The sequence below is a fragment of the Enhydra lutris genome, unplaced genomic scaffold (assembly GCF_002288905.1).
Source record: "Enhydra lutris kenyoni isolate GAN:26980312 unplaced genomic scaffold, ASM228890v2 scaffoldscaffold3, whole genome shotgun sequence".
In the NCBI taxonomy this organism is placed as follows: Eukaryota; Metazoa; Chordata; class Mammalia; order Carnivora; family Mustelidae; genus Enhydra; species Enhydra lutris.
The window spans coordinates 71,035,325-71,047,884 of NW_019154087.1; positions in this window are offsets into that span (position 1 = coordinate 71,035,325).

Sequence of the window (12,560 nt, forward strand, 5' to 3'; positions counted from 1 at the left end):
AGTTTGCACTAACTTTAAAAATTATTCTAAAATGAAAATTTTGTATGTGATAAGCATTGAGGAGGAGAGTGCCCTTAATTTCCTCTGGCTGAAGTTGAACAGAAAATACATGATAATTCTCGTCTGAAAAGGAGTGTCTCTTCTCTCTTATGGAAGGATAAGATTAAGTTATGGATAAGTAATCAGAGGCTTTTTATCTAGTTTTTTAAATTTAACTGCTTTAATGAAGATTTCTTTTAGTTTTTTGTTTTGTTTTTGCTTTCTATAAGTCATGCCACATAAATTGACAACATGGTCATATTCCTCTGTTCAGCATCAGAAAAAGCAAAACAAAACAAGTTTTACTGTTCTTTTCTTCACTTTCTGAAACCACTATCATCATTTTTGTTTACTTCCTTATAGTAATCAAATGAACCCAGTTAAGAAAGCTACAACAAGCCATAAGGAAAAAAAAATCAGAAGTCAGGCCAATTTGATGTTATCAGAAACACCAGCTATAATTGGGAAATTCTTGGAAAGAAGAGTTAGGTTCCCAACACAGAGAAATTTAGGGGGAAAAAAAATACCTAGCAAGCCGAGGATCCTGAGCATCTATTTGATGTTTTCAGTAACGAGTGAGTTTCCAAATATGAGAAAGTGAATTTTTAATGAAGCAAACTAAATATCAATTTAGAATGGTATAGAGAATTTGGTGTCCCTTAGCCTTCTCTTCATGGCTCCCTGAAAAAAAAAAATCTAAATTAAAAATGCACTTGCTATATAAACTCAACTTCAAGGCAAAACCCCAGCCTTTCCTTCCAACCAGATTGGAATTTCTCAGTTCCCATAGATAGACATCATGTAATGACCAATAGTCTATGTCAGAAAAAGTAAAATGAGAGGGCCTGTGTGATGCAGTTTGTTGAGCGTCTGATTTGATTTTGGCTCAGGTAATGCATGATCTCGGGGTTGTGAGATCAAGCCCCAAGTCAAGCTCTTTCCTCAGTGTGGAGTCTTCTTGAGATTCTCTTTCTTTGGATCTATAAATTTAGGTTTTCCCCTACCCTTCAGAAAATTTCTTCAAAGATATTTTTCTGCCTCATTTTCTCTTTCTTATTTTCTGGGATTTCCATTACATGTAGGTCAGACCACTTGGTGTTGTCTCACTAGTCCCCAAGGTTATGTTTATTTTCCTCAATGTTTTTCTCCCTGTTTTTCAGATTGGAAATTTTCTATTGATCTATATTCAAGTTAACTGACTCTTCTTTTCTGCCATCTCCAATATACTGTTAGGCCATCCAGCAATTTAAAATTTGTTAGTATACTTTCTTATTTTTAGAATTCCCATTTGTATATTTTTTATAGTCTTAATTTCTTTGTTAAGATTCCTCATGTGTTAGGGCACCTGGGTGGCTCAGACTGTTGATTTCAGCTCAAGTCATGATCTCAGGGGGTAAGTCTAAGCCCCAGGTTGGAACCCCAGGTTGGAGCCCCTCCCAGCATGGAACCTACTTAAAAAAAAAAAAAGATTCCTTACATGTTCATTCACTGTAATTATATTTTCCTTTAAGTACTTTAATATATTTACAATAGCTGTTATAAATCTTTTTTTGCTAATTTCAACATTTGAGTCATTATGAAATTAGTTTTTATTTCCTGTCTCCCCCTCCTTGAACACAGATCAAATTTTCATATTTCTTCAAATGTCTATACTGGACATTGTGTAAATACCTTTTAGGGACTGGATTTAGCTATGTTATTCCGAAGAGTGTTGATTTTTGTTTCACTAGGCAATTAATTTGCCAGGATTACAACTCTGAACTCTGTCTTCCATGTGGAAGGCAGCAGCTAAAATTCCATCTCATTTATTTTAGATTCATCTTAGTTTTCACAGAGTTCCATGGAGTCTTCCTTGTACAGCAATAGGTCAGCATTCAGCCAAGGATTTAAGGGGATTTTATATGTAGATTTTGTGGATCATGTCCTTCATACCATCCTCCTTTTGGGGATTTCCCCTGTTAATTTTTCCAACTGCTCCACCAGCTTTGAATTCTATATTCTAACACATCAAGCAAGGAAAACTGGAGACTTCCATCACTCTCTTCACCAAGGACTGGAAAGTGCCTTAAGACAACAGCAAAGATAAACAATCTCTCCTGAGCAATTACTTTAAAACATGGATTTTCCTCCATTTTCTGCCCTGTTGGGGTCACTTTCTATATAGTATCTTCATATAATTTGTAGACATACAGTCAATCCTCATTACTTGCAAATTTCACATTTACCAATTAATTACTTATTTATTAGTAACCATTATGTTTTTGCAATCATTCACAGACTTGTACAGAACAGCAAAAAAATCTGAGTCACCAGTTGAGTTCAAACAGGGTGATGCCCTACGATTTCCATACTATATTTCAGCTCCATACTATTAATAAGTGCTCCTTTTGTGGTCCACTTAGGGCCACATTCCCACATTTTTGTGCCTTTTGGCGGTGATTACATCGTTTAAAATGGCCCCCAAGTGTAGTGCCAACACGCTCTAGTGTTCCTGAGTATGATAAAGCTGTGATGTGCCTTATGGACAAAAGCATGTGTTAGATTAGCTTTGCTCAAGTATTATACACACACACACACACACACACACACACACACATTATATATCTATTATACATATATATATATATATATATATATATATATATATAAAATAAGCCATCTATAAACAGAAATACATGTACAAAAAATTATGTATTAATCAACTGATGGAAATGTGACCAGAGAACCTAACCCTGTATTGTCCATAGGGACAATGGTTCAGTACTCAGTAATTCAGTGTTTGTGGTGACTTTGTAGAATATAACTACCACAATTGAGAAAAAACTATGGGTGTCTGTATCACACATACATACATCCACACACACATGTAATCTAGGATTTATAATTGTTATGTGCAGAAAGATTACTATGACAAAATGCTCTACCCTTTCCAGAAGCTAGAAATGTCATTCAACTTTTAATGACTTTGTTGGATTCCAATCAACATTTAATTGGAACAAGAATTAATCTGTGGAGAATTAACATTTTATGACAGTCCTATCACCTACAATGATATATTTTTCCTTTAACTTATAATATATTCTTCAATAATATTTAAACAATTTTCCATAAGCATCTTGCATGAGTTTGGTTATTTTAGATACTTATATTTCTTTTTGCTATTATAATCAGTGTCTTTTCCCTCTTAAATTTAAAAAATTTCCTTTGTTGACATATAGGAATGGGATTAATTTTTTTTCTTTTTTTAATATATATTTTTTAATTAATTAATTAATTAAAATTTTTCTGGTTAAGTTATTTATTTATTTATTTTAATTTTTTCATTTTTTTTTTAATTTTATTTTTTATAAACATATAATATATTTTTATCCCCAGGGGTACAGGTCTGTGAATCGCCAGGTTTACACACTTCACAGCATTCACCCATAGCACAAACCCTCCCCAATGTCCATAACCCCACCCCCCTTATCCCAACCCCCCCAAAACTTCAGTTTGTTTTGTGAGATTAAGAGTCACTTATGGTTTGTCTCCCTCCCAATCCCATCTTGTTTCATTTATTCTTCTCCTACCCCCTTAACTCCCCATGTTGCATCTCCACTTCCTCATATCAGGGAGATCATATGATAGTTGTCTTTCTCTGATTGACTTATTTCGCTAAGCATGATACCCTCTAGTTCCATCCACGTCGTCGCAAATGGCAAGATTTCATTTCTTTTGATGGCTGCATAGTATTCCATTGTGTATATATACCACATCTTCTTTATCCATTCATCTGTTGATGGACATCTGGGTTCTTTCCATAGTTTGGCTATTGTAGACATTGCTGCTATAAACATTCGGGTGCACGTGCCCCCTTCAGATCACTACGTTTGTATCTTTAAGGTAAATACCCAGTAGTGCAATTGCTGGGTCATAGGGTAGTTCTATTTGCAACATTTTGAGGAACCTCCATGCTGTTTTCCAGAGTGGTTGCACCAGCTTGCATTCCCACCAACCGTATAGGAGGGTTCCCCTTTCTCCGCATCCTCGCCAGCATCTGTCATTTCCTGACTTGTTAATTTTAGCCATTCTGACTGGTGTGAGGTGATATCTCATTGTGGTTTTGATTTGTATTTCCCTGATGCTGAGTGATATGGAGCACTTTTTCATGTGTCTGTTGGCCATCTGGATGTCTTCTTTGCAGAAATGTCTGTTCATGTCTTCTGCCCATTTCTTGATTGGATTATTTGTTCTTTGGGTGTTGAGTTTGCTAAGTTCTTTATAGATTTTGGACACTAGCCCTTTATTTGATATGTCATTTGCAAATATCTTCTCCCATTCTGTCAGTTGTCTTTTGGTTTTGTTAACTGTTTCCTTTGCTGTGCAAAAGCTTTTGATCTTGATGAAATCCCAATAGTTCATTTTTGCCCTTGCTTTCCTTGCCTTTGGCGATGTTCCTAGGAAGATGTTGCTACGGCTGAGGTCGAAGAGGTTGCTGCCTGTGTTCTCCTCAAGGATTTTGATGGATTCCTTTCTCACATTGAGGTACTTCATCCATTTTAAGTCTATTTTCATGAGTGGCATAAGAAAACGGTCCAATTTCATTTTTCTGCATGTGGCTGTCCAATTTTCCCAACACCATTTATTGAAGAGGCTGTCTTTTTTCCATTGGACCTTCTTTCCTGCTTTGTCGAAGATTAGTTGACCATAGAGTTGAGGGTCTATTTCTGGGCTCTCTATTCTGTTCCATTGATCTATGTGTCTGTTTTTGTGCCAGTACCATGCTGTCTTGATGATGACAGCTTTGTAATAGAGCTTGAAGTCCGGAATTCTGATGCCACCAACTTTGGCTTTCTTTTTCAATATTCCTTTGGCTATTTGAGGTCTTTTCTGGTTCCATATAAATTTTAGGATTATTTGTTCCATTTTTTTTTTTGAAAAAAAATGGATGGTATTTTGATAGGAATTGCATTAAATGTGTAGATTGCTTTAGGTAGCATAGACATTTTCACAATATTTGTTCTTCCAATCCAGGAGCATGGAACATTTTTCCATTTCTTTGTGTCTTCCTCAATTTCTTTCATGAGTACTTTATAGTTTTCTGAGTATAGATTCTTAGCCTCTTTGGTTAGGTTTATTCCTAGGTATCTTATAGTTTTGGGTGCAATTGTAAATGGGATGGACTCCTTAATTTCTCTTTCTTCTGTCTTGTTGTTGGTGTAGAGAAATGCAACTGATTTCTGTGCATTGATTTTATATCCTGACACTTTACTGAATTCCTGTACAAGTTCTAGCAGTTTTGGAGTGGAGTCTTTTGGGTTTTCCACATATAGTATCATATCATCTGCGAAGAGTGATAGTTTGACTTCTTCTTTGCTGATTTGGATGCCTTTAATTTCCTTTTGTTGTCTGATTGCTGAGGCTAGGACTTCTAGTACTATGTTGAATAGCAGTGGTGATAACGGACATCCCTGCTGTGTTCCTGACCTTAGCGGAAAAGCTTTCAGTTTTTCTCCATTGAGAATGATATTTGCAGTGGGTTTTTCATAGATGGCTTTGATAATATTGAGGTATGTGCCCTCTATCCCTACACTTTGAAGAGTTTTGATCAGGAAGGGATGCTGTACTTTGTCAAATGCTTTTTCAGCATCTATGGAGAGTATCATATGGTTCTTGTCCTTTCCTTTATTAATGTGTTGTATCACATTGATTGATTTGCGGATGTTGAACCAACCTTGCAGCCCTGGAATAAATCCCACTTGGTCGTGGTGAATAATCCTTTTAATGTACTGTTGAATCCTATTGGCTAGTATTTTGGTGAGAATTTTCGCATCTGTGTTCATCAAGGATATTGGTCTGTAGTTCTCTTTTTTGATGGGATCCTGGTCTGGTTTGGGGATTAAGGTGATGCTGGCCTCATAAAATGAGTTTGCAAGTTTTCCTTCCATTTCTATTTTTTGGAACAGTTTCAGGAGAATAGGAATTAGTTCTTCTTTAAATGTTTGGTAGAATTCCCCCGGGAAGCCGTCTGGCCCTGGGCTTTAGTTTGTCTGGAGATTTTTGATGACTGTTTCAATCTCTTTACTGGTTATGGGTCTGTTCAGGTTTTCTATTTCTTCCTGGTTCAGTTGTGGTAGTTTATATGTCTCTAGGAATGCATCCATTTCTTCCAGATTGTCAAATTTGTTGGCGTAGAGTTGCTCATAGTATGTTCTTATAATTGTCTGTATTTCTTTGGTGTTCATTGTGATCTCTCCTCTTTCATTCATGATTTTATTTATTTGGGTCCTTTCTCCTTTCTTTTGGATAAGTCTAGCCAGGGGTTTATCAATCTTATTAATTCTTTCAAAGAACCAGCTCCTAGTTTCGTTGATTTGTTCTATTGTTTTTTTGGATTCTATATCACTGATTTCTGCTCTGATATTTATGATTTCTCTTCTCCTGCTGGGTTTAGGGTTTCTTTCTTGTTCTTTCTCTAGCTCTTTTAGGTGTAGGGTTAGGTTGTGTACCTGAGACCTTTCTTGTTTCTTAAGAAAGGCTTGTACCACTATCTATTTTCCTCTCAGGACTGCCTTTGTTGTGTCCCACAGATTTTGAACCATTGTGTTTTCATTATCATTTGTTTCCATGAATTTTTTCAATTCTTCTTTAATTTCCTGGTTGACCCATTCATTCTTTAGAAGGATGCTGTTTAGTCTCCATGTATTTGGTTTTTTTGCAATTTCCTCTTGTGATTGAGTTCTAGCTTCAGAGCATTGTGGTCTGAAAATATGCAGGGAATGATCCCAATCTTTTGATAACGGTTGAGACCTGATTTAGGACCGAGGATGTGATCTATTCTGGAGAATGTTCCATGTGCACTAGAGAAGAATGTGTTTTCTGTTGCTTTGGGATGAAATGTTCTGAATATATCTGTGATGTCCATCTGGTCCAGTGTGTCATTCAAGGCCTTTATTTCCTTGTTGATCTTTTGCTTGGATGATCTGTCCATTTCAGTGAGGGGAGTGTTAAAGTCCCCTACGATTATTGTATTATTGTCGATGTGTTTCTTTGATTTTGTTATTAATTGGTTTATATAGTTGGCTGCTCCCATGTTAGGGGCATAGATATTTAAAATTGTTAGATCTTCTTGTTGGACAGTTCCTTTGAGTATGATATAGTGTCCTTCCTCATCTCTTATTATAGTCTTTGGCTTAAAATCTAATTGATCTGATATAAGGATTGCCACCCCTGCTTTCTTCTGATGTTCATTAGCATGGTAAATTGTTTTCCACCCCCTCACTTTAAATCTGGATGTGTCTTCGGGTCTAAAATGAGTTTCTTGTAGGCAACATATATCTACTACTTTTAGGGTCTCTCTTTACTTGGAGGACCCCTTTCAATATTTCCTGTAGAGCTGGTTTGGTGTTTGCAAATTCTTTCAGTTTTTGTTTTCCTGAAGCTTTTAATCTCTCCTTCTATTTTCAATGATACCCTAGCTGGATATAGTATTCTTGGCTGCATGTTTTTCTCGTTTAGTGCTCTGAATATATCATGCCAGCTCTTTCTGGCCTGCCAGGTCTCTGTGGATAAGTCTGCTGCCAATCTAGTATTTTTACCATTGTACGTTACAGACTTCTTTTCCCGGGTGCTTTCAGGATTTTCTCTTTGTCACTAAGACTTGTAAATTTTACTGTTAGGTGAAGGGGTGTGGACCTATTCTTATTGATTTTGAGGGGGGTTCTCTGAACCTCCTGGATTTTGATGCTTGTTCCCTTTGCCATATTGGGGAAATTCTCTCCAATAATTCTCTCCAATATACCTTTTGCTCCCCTCTCTCCTTCTTCTTCTGGAATCCCAATTATTCTAATGTTGTTTCATCTTATGGTGTCACTTATCTCTCGAATTCTACCCTTATGGTCCAGTAGCTGTTTCTCCCTCTTTTGCTCAGCTTCTTTATTCTCTGTCATTTGGTCTTCTATATCGCTAATTCTTTCTTCTGCCTCATTTATCCTAGCAGTGAGAGCCTCCATTTTTTATTGCACTTCATTAATAGCTTTTTTGATTTCAACTTGGTTAGATTTTAGTTCCTTTATTTCTCCAGAAAGGGCTTTTATATCTCCCGAGAGGGTTTCTCTAATATCTTCCATGCCTTTTTCAAGCCCGGCTAGAACCTTGAGAATCGTCATTCTGAACTCTATATCTGACATATTACCAATGTCTGTATTGATTAGGTCCCTAGCCTTTGGTACTACCTCTTGTTCTTTTTTTTGTGGTGAATTTTTCCGCCTTGTCATTTTGTCCAGATAAGAGTATATGAAGGAGCAAGTAAAATACTAAATGGATGGCAAAGACCCCAGGAAAATATGCTTTAAGCAAATCAGAAGAGATCCCAAATTGTGAGGGGGGAGAAAGGGGATAAAAAGAGGTTCAGAAAAAAAAAGAGAAACATTAAAAAAAGAAAATGAATAAAGAAAAAATATAAAAAAGAAAAGAATATATATATATATATATATATTAGATAAAATAGTTAAAAACGTTAAAAAAGAAAAGGGTAAAAGTTAAAAAAATTTAGTAGAAGAGGAGAGAAAAAAAAATTGAAAAAGAAAAAAAAATTAAATTAACTGCAAGACTAAAGAATCATGGGGAGAAAGCCATGAGTTCTGTGCTTTGCTTTCTCCTCCTCTGGAATTCCGCGGCTCTCCTTGGTATTGAAACTGCACTCCTTGGTAGGTGAACTTGGTCCTGGCTGATTTCTTGTTGATCTTCTGGGGAAGGGGCCTGTTGTAGTGATTCTCAAGTGTCTTTGCCCCAGGCGGAATTGCACCGCCCTTACCAGGGGCCGGGCTGAGTAATCCACTCAGGTTTGCTTTCGGGACCTTTTGTTCCCTGAGCACTTTCCGTAGAATTTTGGAGGATGGGAATGAAAATGGCGGCCTCCCATTCTCCAGCCTGGAGGAGCCGAGAGCTCGGGGACCCACTCCTCAGTGCGCCCTCAGAGAATAGTGCCCAATTACTCCCGTCTGCCTGGCCTCCAGTAGCGCTCTGAGCTCACCGAGCCTGCGACCGGTTCAAGGTAACCCCGAGCTGTGAGCTCACTCCTCGGCTCTGTCTCTGTAGCCGGCTTCCCTGTTCTAATACCTGCAAGCTCTGAGACACTCAGCCACCCCCGATCCTTCTGTGACCCTGCGGGACCTGAGGCCACGCTGACCCCGCGTGGGCTTCACCAGTTTAGCCTCTGGAGTGATGTCCCTCAGCGAAACAGACTTTTAAAAGTCCTGATTTTGTGCTCCGTTGCTCTGCCGCTTGCCGGGAGCCGGCCCCTCCCTCCCAGTCTATCTTCCCGTTGCTTTGGATTCGCTTCTTTGCCAGTCCTACCTTTCAGAAAGTGGTTGATTTTCTGTTTCTAGAATTGCTGTTCTTCTCTTCGATGTCCCGTTGGATTTGTAGGTGTTTGCAATCTTTAGATAAGCTATCTAGCAGATCTCCTGCTACCTGAAGTAGTCTCAGCCTGCTACTTCTCGCCATCTTGACTCCTCCCAGGAATGGTATTAATTTTGTATACTAATTTTATCTGCTGAATTGCTTCTATTATTTTCCTTAAAAAATAATATATTGATTTTAAATTTTGAATTATCATAGATTTCTTACAAAGACACTTATCTATATTTAAGAACAATTTTATATCTTTCTTTCAAATGCTTACACCTCTTATTTCTTATTCTTTTTTGTATTTTATTAGCCCCAGTATGTTGTTGAATTTTAGAGATAACTATAGGCATTCTTGCCTTAATCCTTACTTCCCTGGAAATTCTTCTAGACTTCTAATATTTGGCATGATGTTTGTATATATTTTTATAATAATTTTATCATTTAAATGGGTTTCCATCTATTTCTACTTTACTGAAATTCTTCTTTATTCCTGTAGCTCTTAAGATAATTGTATGATTTATTTTACCATTAATTCATTAATATGGTGAATTACATGGGTCAATTTTCATATATTAAACAATCTCTCTACTCTTGATATAAATATGACTTGGTCTTAATATAATATTTTCTTTTACTTTTTGTTTCACCTTTTCTTGTAGTTAGAATTTTTTCTAGTGATTTTACTAGTAATATTGGACTGTGGTTTCCTTTTCTTATATTGCTTTTGTTCTACTTTGAAATTATAATTGAGCTAGATGAAAAAAATCTAATTCTACCTGTTTTTGTATTTTCTACAACAGTTTAAATAAATTGGAACTTAAAAATAAATAGATAAGTAAATAAATAGCAACTTCTGTTACTTAGAAGTTGTAAAAGTATACAATGTCTTTACAGGGGAAAGTGTGGTCTATCAGTTCTATTTCTTCAATAGTTATAGTTTATTCTGGCTTTAATTTTTCACTGTATTTTAATATAACTTTTGATAGTTATTGGCATATACACTTTCTTGATATTGTCTTACAACTTCTAAAATATATACTCTATTTACATGTCTTATTTTATTCCTACTATCACTTAAATGCCCTTTCTCTCCTATTTCTTAATTAGTCCTGTAAGAGGGGTACTCCCCCCATTTGTTGGTTACCTCTTGTGGTTGTTTGTTTGTTTTTTGCTTATTTGTATCTACTATATTAATTTCTGCTATTACCTTTTTCTTTCTTTTCTTCTTTCTACCACCTTGTGTTTACCCTGCCAGTAATATTTTAGCTTTCTGGTGTTGAATAACTAATTTCAATCTTTATATTTTAAAATAGGTTTCTAAGTGTCACTTTTAGGTATATTATAGAAGTTTGATATCTGACTTTTATTCAGTTGTAGCTACACTTTAATTTCATGAGGATTTTTCTTTAATTAGTTTTTCTAATTAACCTTTTTATGTTTCAATAGTTGTAGATCACATACAGTTGTAAGAAATAGTATGGAGAGATCCCATGTATTCTTTACCCAATTTAGACATTGATAATGTCTTGCAAAACCACGGTACAATATTACAACTAGGATGTTGATATTGACAGAATCAAGATACCAAAAGTTACATGCCCCTAAGTATCCCTCATGCTGCTCTTTTATAGCCACTCACATTCTCTTATCCAGCCCACCATTCTCCTGACAACTCACCCTTTTCCATTTCTAAAAATTTGTTATTTCAAAATATTATTAAAGGATTTATGTAGTATGGATCTTCCTAGGTTGACTTTGTGACTCAACATAATACCTTAGGTATTTATTGAAGTGGTTGCATGTAACAAGAATTCATTCGTCTTTATTGCTGAAAGGTATTCCATGGTATGGATGTCCTAAAATTAGTTTAACCATTTACCTTTTGAAGGACATATAGGTTGTTATTCGTTTGGGGCCATTACAAATAAAGATGCTATAACCACTTGTTAAAGGTTTTTATGTGAATGTGAGTTTTCCCATTTCTGAGATAAATGCTGAAGAGTGCAATTGCTGGTTTGTATGATAAGTAGACATTTAGGTTTTTCTCTTTTTCATTTATTTAAATTCAATTAATTAAGATGTAATGTATTATTAGTTTGAGAAATAGAGTTCAGTGATTCATCAGTCCTATGTAACACCTACCACATTACATCCTTAATGCCCATCACCCAGTAATCCTATCCTCCCTGACCCCTCCCCTCCAGCAACACTCAGTTTGTTTCCTATGATTAAGAGTCTCTTATGGTTTGACTCCCTCTCTGATTTTGTCTTGTTTTATTTTCCCTTCTCTTCCCCTATGCTCCTCTGTTTTGTTTCTTAAATTCCATACATAAGTGAAATCATATAATTGTCGGTCTCTAATTGACTTATTTCACTTAACATAATACTCTCTAGTTCCATCCACATTGTTGCCAATGGCAAGATTTCATTTTTGTGATGGCTGAGTAATATTCCATTGTATATACATACCACATCTTCTTTATCCATTCATCTGTTGATGGACATCAGGGCTCTTTCCATACTTTGGCTGTTGTGGACATTGCTGCTATAAACATTGGGGTGCAGGTGACCCCATGGGTCACTACATTTGTATCTTTGGGATAAATACCTAGTAGTGCAATTGCTGGTTTGTAAGGTAGCTCTATTTTCTTTTCTTTTCTTTTTTTTTTTTTTTAAAGATTTTATTTATTTGACAGAGATCACAAATAGGCAGAGAGGCAGGCAGATAGAGTGAGAAGGAGGAAGGCTCCCCACTGAGCAGAGAGCTCAATGTGGGGCTCGATCCCAGGACCCTAGGATCATGACCTGAGCCGAAGGCAGAGGCCCCAACCCACTGAGCCACCCAGGTTCCCAGGTAGCTCTGTTTTCAACTTTTTGAGGAACATCCATTCTGTTTTCCAGAGTGGCTGTACCAGCTTGCATTCCCACCAATAGTGTAGGAGGGTTCCCTTTTCTCTGCATCCTCATCAACATCTGTCGTTTCCTGACTTGTTAATCTTAGCCATTCTGACTGGTGTGAGGTGGTATCTCATTGTGCTTTTGATTTATATTTCCCTGATGCCAGGTGATGTTGAATACTTTTGTGTGTGTGTTGGCCATTTGTATGTCTTCTTTGGAGATAAGTCTGTTTG